Source organism: Triticum aestivum, chromosome 2B, assembly GCF_018294505.1.
Source record: "Triticum aestivum cultivar Chinese Spring chromosome 2B, IWGSC CS RefSeq v2.1, whole genome shotgun sequence".
Lineage (NCBI taxonomy): Eukaryota > Viridiplantae > Streptophyta > Magnoliopsida > Poales > Poaceae > Triticum > Triticum aestivum.
The window spans coordinates 768,842,656-768,855,799 of NC_057798.1; the positions used below are offsets into that span (position 1 = coordinate 768,842,656).

Below are 13,144 nucleotides of genomic sequence, written 5' to 3' on the forward strand. Positions count from 1 at the left end.
CGACTGCGGCAGGAATGGTCTCCGGGTCAGCAACGATGATGGCAGCCGGGGCAGGAGGCCCTGTGCGCCCACTGGCTCAGGTTTTGACTGATTTTGCTGGATAATCTGACAACCTTGTTACCAGCAGATTTTTACTCGGCGAATCAAGATCGGCATAACATGCAAGTTGCAAAATTACGTGACGAGGTAGCACAAGCCAAGGAAGACCTGGTGGCGGAGAACGCTAGGATGACTGCAGAGCGAGCTATTTTGGATGCTCAGGTGCAACTGATCCAGGCTAGTTCCTTCCGACTCTCGTTGGACCGGAACGCTTCGAACAAAATCATGAGGAGAAGGCACCGGAGTTGTCTGCCGCCAGTTTTCGAGGCAAGGAACCTCTTTTGCACGCCTGGGGCGGGGACCAGGAACCTATTTTGCACGCCTAGAGCAGGGAGCCACCTCGTCTGAATAATACTATGCCTCAACATGTGCCAACACCACCGGGTCATTATTCCATCCCTTTGGATAATATGATCGCTGCGACGACACGATTGGTGGCTCTCCCAGTTGAAGGCGATATCCCGGCTGTGGTTGAGACACGGAGAGCTAGAGAGCTTCTTCAAACAGCATTGGTATGGCAGGAGGCGTATTCTTACAGTCGAGATAGGATTCATTCGACCCCTCGCCCAAGACGGAGTTATAGCAGACATATGGACTCACCAGCCGTTTCAAGCAATGACAGGCACCGTAACCAGCCGCATGGGCATGACTTGGCACGTGATGGTGCTCATAACTTGGTCAACCAGGACAGAGCACGTCGAGAAGCTGAGCGGGCGGCTCAACAGGCGGCTCAACAACATCTTCTGGTTTATCCGACGGCTTCGATGGAGGTAGGTGCGACCTCTAGAACCATGGGTGTACCATGTTTAGTGTCGGCTCTGCGGAATGAGCGTCTGCCTAAGGATTTCAAAGGACCTCGTAAGGTGCCTAATTACACCGCCGACTTACCCCCCGAGGAGTGGATTGAGAGTTATGAGATGGCCATGGAGCTGTTGGAGGTCAGCGATGTTGCGTGTGCCAAGTACTTCACCATGATGCTGGAGGGGATGGCCCGTACTTGGCTAAAAGGGCTGCCTGCCAACTCCATCGGGTCATGGGATGAGCTAAAAGCCCGGTTCACCCAAAACTTTAAAGATACATGCAAACAGCCCATGTCGATTGTGGATTTGGATGCTTGCACTCAAGAAGAGGGCGAGTCAACAACCCATTGGGTGCACCGGGTCAAGACTGTCCTGCACTCGTCGGATAACATCAATGCTGGCTCAGCAATTATAATGCTACAGAAGAATTGTTGTTTTTTGCCTCTTAAGCAGAAGCTAGGGCGGATGAAACGCGATTGCAATGATATGGAGTTGATGGCGGCTCTAATTACATATGCCGACTCTGATAGTACCAAGAACCCCGAGTCTGATGATGAAAAGCCGGGGAAGGGAAAGAAGAGTAGCAACACCAAGGGTCAGTAGCATAACCCGGCGAGTCAGGGGGGCAACGGTAAGCGCAAGGCCGATAGAAATTAAGATTTTATGGCCAATACCAGTACGCAGAATAATGGTCAGTGTCGTAAGGGGAAGCCACCTCCTCGTACACGTGGATCAGGTGTCAATCTTGAGCACTTGCTGAATCAGCCCTACCCAAAACATGGCACGAAGGAAAGGCCATCCACTCACCTTTGGAAAGATTGTCAAATTATGAGGGAGTTCAAAAATTCTGATTTTTTCAGAACAATCATGGGCCGAGCGGCAGCTCAGGTTCTGGTGCAGGCGGCTCTCATGGCCTGGGTTATGAAGGTGGCGATTCTAATTCCAGCTTCCAGGGTCACCAACACCATCAAGGTAATCAGGGTGGTTGCAATCAAGGTAATAAGGGTGGTTACAATCAACAAACCGGTCAGGGGGGTCAGCAGCAGCAGTCTGGATATCAAAGTCATTCGAAGCAGTTGAATAGTGGGCAGTATCACATCTTCACCACTAGTTTATGCAAGCGGGATCTGAAGCATCATAAAAGGGTTGTGAATGCCGTTGAGCCGGCAGTTCCCCATTACTTGCGATGGTCCGAGCAACCCATTATGTGGAGTCGAGAAGATCACTCGCCCCGGTTTGATAATCCGGGTCACTTGTCTTTGGTGGTGGCGCCTCAATTTGGTGGATACAAATTCACTAAGGTACTCATGGATGGGGGTAGCAACATTAATATCCTTTACTATGATACTTTTCATCGCACGGGGTTAAGTGACAAAAATCTTAAGCCGTCCAATACTGTTTTCCATGGAGTAGTGCCTGGTAAGTCGGTGTACCCTGTAGGCAAGATCGAGCTGGAAGTGGCCTTTGGGGATGAACATGACTCCAGGGCTGAGAAATTAACCTTTGAAGTTGTCAAGATCAGAAGCCCGTACCACGCCCAGTTTGGACGGCCGGCTTATGCCAAGTTCATGGCACGGCGTTGTTATGTTTATTTACAGCTCAAGATGCCGGGTTACAAGGGGACCATCACAGTGCATGGAAGTCGGAAGATAGTTTTGGAGTGTGAAGAAGGTGATGCTGCTTATGCCGAGTCTGTCTGTGCAACAGAGAAGTTGAAGTTTTACTGATCACAATGTTGATTCGAGGGATATGACGTCTTTCAAAAAGCCAACTATAGAGCATGATCCAGTATTGAAGTTTAAGTCGGCTGATGACACTAAGCTAGTTGAATTTGTTCCTGGTGATTTATCCAAGTAGTTCAGTATCAGTGCTAACCTGGATCCTAAATAGGAAAGTGCGCTCATCGAGTTCATCCGTGAGAACCGGGACATCTTTGCATGGAAACCTTCTGATATGCCAAGTGTAACAAGGGAACTCACTGATCACACTCTTAATATCGATCCGAAGTCTAAGTTGGTCAAGAAATTCCTTCGTTGCTTCAACAAGGAGAGGCGTAAGGCCATTGGTGAAGAAGTGGCCCAACTCTTGGCGGCTGGGTTCATTGTCGAAGTCTTTCATCCCGAGTGGTTGGCTAATCCGGTGATGGTGCTTAAGAAGAATGACACTTGGCATATGTGTGTGGACTACATGGACTTAAACAAGGCTTGCCCAGTTGATCCTTTTGCTCTCCCTGTATTGATCAAATTATTGATGATACGGCGGGTTGTGAGCATTTGAGTTTTTTGGATGCTTATTCTGGTTATCATCAGATGAAGATGGTAGTTAAGGACTAGGAGAAGACGGATTTTATTACTCCCTTTGGAACCTTCTGCTATGTGTCTATGCCTTTTGGGCTCAAGAGTGCCCAGGCGACTTACCAGCAATGTGTGCAGAATTTTCTTCACAGTCAGACTGGGTGCAATGTTCGTGCTTATGTGGATGATATTGTGGTGAAATCTAGAGAGAAGGAAACTTTGATATATGACTTGAAGGAGACCTTCAACAATCTCCAGGTCTACAAGATGATGCTTAACCCGACCAAGTGCATTTTTTTGTGCCAGCAAACAAGCTCTTAGGTTTTCTGGTCTCTAACAAAGGCATTGAAGCTAACTCGGAGAAGATCAAGGCCATTACCTCCTTGGCAAAACCGGCGTGTATCAATGATGTTCAATGTCTGGCGGGGAGTATTGCTGCCTTAAGCCGGTTCATAAGCCGGTTGGGTGAGAAGGCCATGCCACTGTACCAGATGATGAAGAAAACATATAACTCTATCTGGAGTGATGCTGCTAATGACGCGTTTGAAGCTTTGAAGAAACAGCTAGCTGAACCGCCAGTCCTTGCTGCTCCTATTGATACGGAGCCATTGTTGTTAAATGTGGCTGCTAACGCTCGGGCTGTCAGTGTTGCTGTTGTGGTGGAACGGAAGGAAGCAAGCAAGGAATATCCGGTTCAACGGTCAGTTTACTATATTAGTGAAGTGCTTATTGAGTCCAAGTAGAGATATCCGCACTGGCAGAAGCTTGTATATGGGGTGTTCATGGCCAGTTGGAAGTTTAAGCAATATTTTTTGGGTCATCCCATCACTGTGGCCAGTTCTGCTCCTTTAGGGGATATTATCCAAAATAGAGAAGCTACAGGTCAAGTAGCCAAGTGGGCCATTGAGCTTCGACCTCATGCTTTAAAGTATATGCCTCGCACGACCATCAAATCTCAAGCACTTCTGGATTTCATCAATGACTGGACAGAGCTGCAAATGCCTGAAGAGAAGCCAGATAACACATATTGGACTATTCACTTTGATGGGTCCAGGCAACTGGAGGGCTCGGGGGCTGGAGTTGTCTTAGCTTCCCTTCGAGGAGACAAGTTTTGTTATGTTTTAAGGTTGATGTTTCCCTGTACTAACAATGCAGCTGAGTATGAAGCCTTGCTCCATGGTCTTCGGATGGCTAAGGAGATGAACTTAAGCCAGGTGAGATGTTTTGGCGACTCGGACTTGGTGGCTCAGCAAGTTTCAGGAAAATGGGATTCTAAGGATCCACTCATGGCGGCTTATCGTCGCGAGGTTTATGCTATTGCTGGGCACTTCAAGGGTTATCATGTGGAACACATTGATCGCAGGAAAAATGAGGCGGCTGGTGCCTTAAGCCGATTAGGGTCCTAGCGTAAGCCGGTGCCACCTAACACCTTCTTAGATATTCTGCATAATCCTTCTGTCAAATTGCCTACAGAGGAAGATCTGGCTATTCCTGAGCCGGAAGAACAATTGGTGGCGGCTCTTCACGCTATCCCTGATTGGACAGTTCCATATTTGGCTTATATGACCCGGGGCGAGTTACCTGAGGACGAAACTTTGGCAAGGCAGTTAACCCGGCGGTCTAAGTCAATGACAATTGCTAATGGAGAGCTACACCATCGCAGTGTCACTGGGGCGTTTCAACGTTGTGTTTCTCCTGAAGAGGGTCGTGAGATTCTTCGCGATTCATGAAGGAGATTGTGGTCATCATGCCGGCTCTAAATCTCTCGTGGATAAAGCTTTTCGTCATGGATTTTATTGGCTCACGGCTCACGCTGATGCATAGGATTTGGTCAGTAAATGTGATGGTTGTCAGAAATTTTCACAGCGAGCTCACATGCCGGCTCAAGAATTGAGGATGATTCCAATTACTTGCCTGTTTGCAGTTTGGGGGCTTGACATGGTTGGGCCTTTTAAAAGATCTAAGGATAAAAGACCCACATTTTGGTGGCGGTTGACAAATTCACAAAGTGGGTCAAAGCAGAGCTGGTCAGTAAGTGTGACGCGGCAACGGTGGTTCAATTCATCAAAAAGGTGATTTTTTGCTTTGGTTTTTCCCACAGCATTATAACTGATAATGGCACTAATCTGTCCAAGGGTGCTATGAAAGAGTTTTGTCAACATGAGCATATTCGACTTGATGTGTCGTCAGTAGCTCACCCCCAATCTAATGGTCAAGCTAAAAGAGCCAATCAAGAAATTTTGAGAGGTATCAAGCCCTGGCTTATGGTTCCTTTACAGAGGATGCCGGGTTGTTGGGTGGAGGAGTTGCCTTCAGTTCTATGGAGTATCAATACTACCCCCAACAGATCTATGGGTTACACGCCTTTCTTCATGGTTTATGGAGTAGAGGCGGTTCTCCCTAGTGACATCCGTCATGACTCACCCCGTGTGGGGACTTATGTTGAAGATAATAATGAAAAAGCACGTCAGGATGCACTTGACCTGTTAGATGAGGAGCGTGACCTTGCGGCGGCTCGCTCGGCGATTTACCAACAAGATCTACACCACTATCATCGCTGCCAGGTTAAGACCAGAACCTTTCAACAAGGTGACTTTGTGCTCCGGCTCATCCAGTATCAAACTGACATACACACGCTATCCTCACCTTGGGAAGGACCCTTTGTGGTCTGTAATAATTTGAACAATGGGCCATACTATCTCATCGATGTTCGAGACTACAAGGACTCACGTCAGTCGGAGGAGGAGACCCGCCGGCCGCGGAATATTGCTCATCTTTGGCCTTACTACACTTAAGCCACCGGCCCTTATGATGTACATATCTTGATAATGTATATATTATGATGATTATAATAAAGCCAACATCCTCGATAAAGCAGGGCCTCTGTCGTTTCATTTCCAAGAATAATGAGTCTTTTTCATCATAATTTCAAAGGTCACGTGGGGGTTTCCTGATCGTATTCAAATCATAGCTATAAATACCCTCTTGATCGGCGCAATGCCAAACCTTATGGTCAGTTGGGGGCTCCCTGATCATATTCGAATCATAGCTATAAATACCCTCTTGATCGGTGCAATGCCAAACCTCATGGTAACTTGGGGGCTTCCTAGTTGTATTCGAATCATAGCTATAAATACCCTCTTGATCGGCTCAAGGCCACAAACCACTTGGGGGCTTCTTGCTCGTATTCGAAGCATAGTTATGAAATAACCCTTTTGGTCTGGCTTCCTGCTCGTACTCAAAGCATAGCCTTTTTTCTCGTTTTGCTTCATTTTTTGAACATTTTTTTGGTTCATCTTGATTCCATCTTGCCATATGGTTTAAAGTGATTCAGGCCATGTAGCCTCAGTTCTCACAGCTCATATTTAAAGCATACCCGCGGTTTCTGTTAACCCGGCCTGGCTTTGGACGATAAGCCGCCAATATATGATGATATTAAATACTTGGAAGTATTGGCTTTTAAGTTTTGGGTTATCACCCTTACTGCATTTGTATCATAAGCTAGCAGTACGATTCAATATCACAGGTATGATATTTTGGTTATGATTATATCTAATTATGACTAAGATAGCCCCATTTATAAACTGTTTTACACATCATTTATTATATATGGGATGTTATGACCCGCCCTGTGGTAAACCGCCAGGGCTCTTGTGATCTACTTGTGTGCAGGCTAAGACTAAATTTCATCTGCATAACTCAACGTCATCATAAGGATATGATTATAATTTTCAAGTGGCGGATCAAACAGTGTTGAGCAAAACAGAAACATGCACGATGGCACGATGGAGCGAAGTTTTTACTAGCCTATTACATGACTCAAGGAGCCAAATGATTAAGTGTTTTCAGAAGATCAAATTTATAAACCGCCCAGTGGGTCAATCTTCTTGGCCCTCATGGTTTGAAGTTTCTGGATCATCCTTCCCCGGTTCTTCGTCCTTCTCTGGTTCCTGGAAGTTCGGTGATGACCAATCAATGCCAGACAAGGCTTGGAATTCAGCTTCATCATCTATAAGCTCAGACGGGTTAACTTCAGGAGCAAAAGTGTGCTTACGGATTGGGGGAATTAGATCCATCACTTTATAAGCCGACGTAGGAAGTTTTTGGTTTTCCATATCATAAGTCGGTTGATATCTTGAAAGATCCGTCTCATTGGCAATCAGGCTGGTCAGGGGACGTATCTCCTTCACGCAGGCGGTGAAGTCTTTCTTCTCAAAGGGAGTGCCATCTTCTTACAAGCTTGGATATCCGGTAGCTATGTCGGCCGGGTCTAGCTCTGATAGACATGCCTTGGCTCGGCTCAAAGTTGTCACAGAACCGGCTCTTGCAGATGATCGCTTCATCTCGCTAATCCTCTCGGGCAGAACAAAAAGTTTTCTCAAGACATCACTCAAGAGAGTAGGTGCTTGATTAGCTGGAGAAATTTTGGCCAACGCGCGCTGAGTTCCAGTATATAACTGTTCCACAAGTGTGTAAACAGTCTTGAGCTTCACAAGCATCTCTTGACTAAGGTTGCTGCTCCTGGGACCTGCATCATAATCATGGGTTAGTTAAAGACGGTTTATAATATCAAGGAAGAGATTCAAATTTGATACTAGCAAGGCGACTTACCAAAGATAGAAGAAACCATCTAAGACACATGGCATTTTAAGCCAGTAAGCTCAGTGGTCACCTCTTCAAGAGCCGCCTTTGCCTTCTCAGCCCACTGTATCAAAGCAGTTTTTTCTTCAGCCCAGCTGTTTCTTTCAACCTCAAAACTAGTCTTCAGTTTTTCTGTTTCAGCCACGCTAAATTTGAATTTTGAGTCGGCCTTCCGGGTCTCAGATTCTTGCACCTCCAGCTGGGCTTTCACGTCAATTAATTGAGATTGAAGTTGAGCAGTGGTGTCCTGTACACACACCGGTTCAAAATCATGTTCATATTTTGGTTACAAGAAAGAAGTCCCAAGCATTTTGCAAGCAACAATACTTGGAACTTGGGGGCTAATGTCTACCAAAAAATTATTTATACAAATGGCTTATGTGACTAAGTGCCAAGAACTTTGCAAGCAAGAGTACTTCTCATTTGGGGGCTAATTCATGTTGCTCGCATCTTATGATGACCCGGTTGTGCTGTGAACGAACACAGCCGGCTCATGGGGGCTATATAAGAAAGCTTAGATTCATAAAAATGACGAACAGGACCGGCTCATTCATGCTGGTTAAGTCGGCCCTTGGGGGCTACGGATGCAGTGTTAATCATTAAAGATCTACTTTAGCTCAGATGGTGTAAGCCGGATTTTTAAGGATTCTATCAAAGGATATCACTTATACTCATGGTTAATCTAAGTCTACAACATATTCAATTCCATCATAAACAGTAGACTTGGGGGCTGACAGGATGTGCATAACTCAATACAAAAGGAGTTCATACCTCAATTTTTTGATGCATCTGCTTCACCACATCAACTTCAAGATCTCCGCTAGTGTGCACTTGATTGAGATAGCCAAAATATACTTCACCAATGCTCAGTTGAGAGTAGTTGGCAACATCAAATCTCACTTTTCGTCGTTCAATGTGTTCTTCCTTGGCAGAGTGCTTGGCCAAGACAGTAGGTCTTCCCGGCTCTCTAAAGTCGGTGTTGGTACTCACCACATCATCATCAGCATGTGTTTCAGCCGACTTAACCGGGCTTGATGATTCAGTGTTCAAAGGATCATTGTTCGCTTGGTTGACGGAAGGGTCAGGAATTTCTGGTGCAGCGACAAGAAAAGGTTCTTCTTGTTGTGGTGCGGAGGTGTCAGATGCAGGAATTTGCTGCTCCGGTTCATGGACTTTGGGGTCTTTGGCCGGCTTAGTCACCCTTGCCTTCTTGCTAGGCTTGGCCTTTCCGCTACATGAGTTATGAGAGGCCAGTGTAAATATAAAGGAGCATACGAAGCAAATAATAAGTATTTGTTATTACCCAAGAGCAGTTTTGAAAGCCGACAGCTGGGACTGTGATGAATCACCGGAGGAGGAGCGAGAGGTCTCCTGATAATTTGAATCTGAAGAATCAAGTGGCTGGCAAACAAGACCCGCCAAAGGATAAAAAGAGTTTAAATTTGAGATGACCTTGTTTCGACGTTTCCTTGGAGTGTTCAGTAAGCCGGAAGATAATTCTTCACCTCCGCTGGTCCGAGTCTTTCGTCGGCTCTCGTGCTGCTATTGCTTCAAAAGAAAGTGAGGATCCAGATGAGCTAAGGGGTGTGAAAAGCTTACTTTCCAAGTTACTCTTTGAATTTTCTGTCTTGGCTTGGAGTCGAAGGAAATGATAGTTACCTCTTCCTCGATCGCTTGACTGGCCCCCGTGTCATCTTGATGATAATCAATGTCAATAAGGTAGTTGAAAAAGGAGGCAAGAGAATCAAGAGCTACCTCCGACTCAGAGCTGTCGGCCAGTTCAAATAGCCCGGAAGTACTGGTCTTCTTCCTATTCTTCTTGGCGGTTTTCTTGGCGGCTTTCTTGGCAGCCCTGGCCCTTTTGGCAGCTTCATGGTTGTACTTCTTTTTCCAAAAATCATCATCAGCCTGTGAAAATCATAAAAGTTGAGTTAATAGAAGATTTGAATGATGAAGGTAAAATAAGTAATTTAAAGACTCGCCTTTGGTGTCGGGTTAAGTGTGCAGAAAGGGTTCAGACCCACTTTGCTGCAACCTTCCGCATCTTCATTCAGAAGGGACTTCGTCATTTCATTAATGGCGTCATCAGTTAAACGCACGGAGCTGTGGCGCAGCGGATCCTTTTTACCACCCGTGTAAGTACACATTAAGCCAGATCGGTGACTCAATGGTATGATCCGCCATGCAACTCAACATCGAACCAAGTCAATACCAGTTAAACCGTTTCCCAGCAGAGCCTTGACCTTTGCAATGGTGGGGGCGAGTTTTTTATGCTTGGCAGCTGTAAGCTTCTTAGGAAGATGGTGTTTTGAGTCAGGACACTAGGCACGGTAACTCGACAGCGGATTCTCATCAGCCGGAGAGGTATCTTGGCAATAAAACCATATCTGGTTCCAATCTTTAGGGTGACTCGGCAAGCAAGCATAGGGGAAGATGGCATCTCTTCTCCGTTGAATTGAGATTCTGCCAAGTTCCAAGCTGGGTCCCTTTGTAAACTCATTTTGGCGGTTCAAATAGAAATATTTCATGAACAGTTTGACACTGGGCACCTCTTGAAGGTATACTTCACAGAAAACTTGGAAGTTGCAGATGTTTGACACGGAATTGGGTCCAATGTCTTGAGGATAAAGTTCAAAGAAGTGCAGAACACCTCAGAAAAATTTAGAACCGGGCAGTGAGAAGCCCCGATTCATGTGATCAGTAAAACTGATGAATTCACCATCCTTTGCCTGAGGTTTTTCTTCTTCCAGATTGGGGGCGCGATAATGCATGACCGTCTTATCTGGTAAATAGCCAGTTTTCACAAAGTCCTTGAGCATGTCCTCAATGACAATGGAGGGAACCCAGTTACATGAAGTGGCTATCTTCGGCGGCATTGTGAAGAAAGAAGCCCAAAAGAAGGAATAATTTTGCCGGTTTAAAGTTGATTCATTAAGCCGGAGGAAAACACTACAGTACATATTCAGAGTGGCGGCTTAAAAGGGGCCTAATGATATATGACTAGCTACAACTGGTGATATAAGCCGCCATGACCAGATAAGCTGCCATGACCAGATGGATATCTATCAAGGGTGAAATCTGCTAAGTGTTGAATAAACATGTTTTATAAAATGGAGCAGATGATTTGGATCTAGCACAATGTGAAAAAAAACAAAATAATTCAAAACCTAAATATTGCGGCAGCATAGGAACTAGCACAAGGGCAAGATTTCTGCATCTGCGAAACAAGTTTTGAGACAACAGAAGGAGCAGACACCGGTTTCGCGCGTCCTAAGGGAGATATTTGGATCTAAAATAAGAGCTAACTAGAGGTACAGTGAAGAACGATGAAGAACTACAGAAACCCTAATGGAGATCTACGGTGGAGAGGATAAGGAGCTTACTAGATCCGAGGAGCAATGAGGAGGCGCTGCAGTCTCTCTGGTCCCGTTCAGGTCGATACAGTGGGCAAGGACGAGGAAGACGGTGAGCTCGTGGCGGCGGTGGAGCTCGAAGCGACAGATGAGTCGCGAGAGGAGGAGGAAGACAAGAAGGAGAAGGGAAGAATGAAAGAAGGGATGTTTGACCCTATTTATAAGGAGAAAGTTAACAGGTGGGCACGAAAAACGAGGAGGCCAAAGAATGATTATCCAGCGGTTCAGACGCCTCGATTTTCGAGATGGTCATTAAAGATAAGGATCCGTTAAGATATGTTGGATATTGTGTAAAATTAAATTGCAGATGGCGTCATGGCGGGTTATCACAATCGCAGGAGATGACGTCATGGCGGGTTATGAGATCTCACACAAATCAAGATGGAAGGACTTTCTCTAAGTGTTGAAGATTGACATGAACAAATTCAAATCAATCTGGGGCGTAATGTTGGGGATATAACTATTAGGTATGACCCGCCCAGGAGGGGCCGGGTTATACCTACGGAGGCTCATCCTATATGAAGCCCATGAGGATATTGAAGATGGTGGTTCATGGGGCGAAGGCTCAAGAGCGACTTAAGGCCCATAGGGTAAACCGCCATACGTGTATGACTTATATTGTAAGGCAAGTATAGTTAGTCACCGAGCCGGACACGTTGTCTATGAGCCGGTCGAGACTCCGTGAGCCACTGGACATCAACCTGTGTATATAAAGGGACGTCCAGGTGGCGGTTCAGGGCAAGAAACAAGAGATCAAAAGCTAGGTCAAGCGTATTCGCTCCATGTTAATCGAAACATAAGAAATACCACCTCTAACTGGATTAGGCCTTTACCTTCACCGCAAGGGGCCAAACCAGTATAAACTCTTTATGTCATTTGTCCCGCTTAACCCTTTAATCTAACCTAGTTGTGATGGCTCCACGACTAAGTCCTCACACTAGGACATCTGCCATGACTATTCCACGACAGTCGGTCAGTGCCGGTCAGGTCGGATCCATGGCGGAGAAGAAGGTTTGTTGCTTACTTACAGTCGACCGAATTGGGATTTCTTTCTCTTGTAATTTCAGTATGGCTCTTGATTGCTGCTCATGTTTGATCATCTTGTTTTCTTGTTTGGTGGTTGCGGAATTCAGGTTGTGCTGAAGCTGGATGTGCATGACGACAGACAGAAGCAGAAGGCCATCCAGGTCGTCTCCACCCTCCACGGTAATAGGGCTAGTTTGGTTTGTCCCCTACTTCTCCGGTTCCGTCGGATCGTGCAGGCGGATGGCCAGGATCTTCATCATAGTGCACCAGTCTGCCATCATGCGGCTCACCGAAAACTGTGTCTTCCCCAGGTATCGACCATATCTCCGTGGACACAAAGGAGTAGAAGATGATGGTCATCGGCACCATCGACCCCATCGAACTCGTCGAAAGGCTGTGCAGCAAGTTTCCCATGGCGCAGATGGTCACCGTCGGCCCGGCCAAGGAGGAGAAGAAGGAAGGCGCCAAGAAGGAAGGCGACAAGGAGCAGGTGGTGTACCTGCCTCCGTACTGCCCGCCGCCGCTGTACCACCCGCACCCATACCACCACGCATGCAACGCCGACGAGGACCCCAACTCGTGTGGTTTTGTGTAGTTCAAGCTACGTGGTACCCCTTATCTTAGCCATCCATTTTTGCATCGTGATCAGTGCAGGCACATTTGTCATTTTTGTTTCTCTCAAACGAAACTACGTATAAACTTCAAACTTTGCAGCAAAACAAAACATTCTAATTAGTATGTGGGAAAAAACTTTCAGATTTTTTCATGCATTTTAACTGCTAAAATTATTATTTTTAATCCAAAAAATCTACATTTTTATATTTATGTCGGTCCAAAAAATCTGAAAGTTTTTTCACACGTTGAAGTTGTA

The 13,144-nt window shown here is 46.0% G+C and overlaps 1 pseudogene; it reads left to right on the plus strand.

Annotated features, from left to right (window-relative positions):
• The first annotated feature begins 12,243 nt into the window (after nucleotides 1-12,243).
• On the plus strand, nucleotides 12,244-12,868 carry LOC123039595 (heavy metal-associated isoprenylated plant protein 39-like; annotated as a pseudogene).
• The last annotated feature ends 276 nt before the right edge of the window (nucleotides 12,869-13,144 follow it).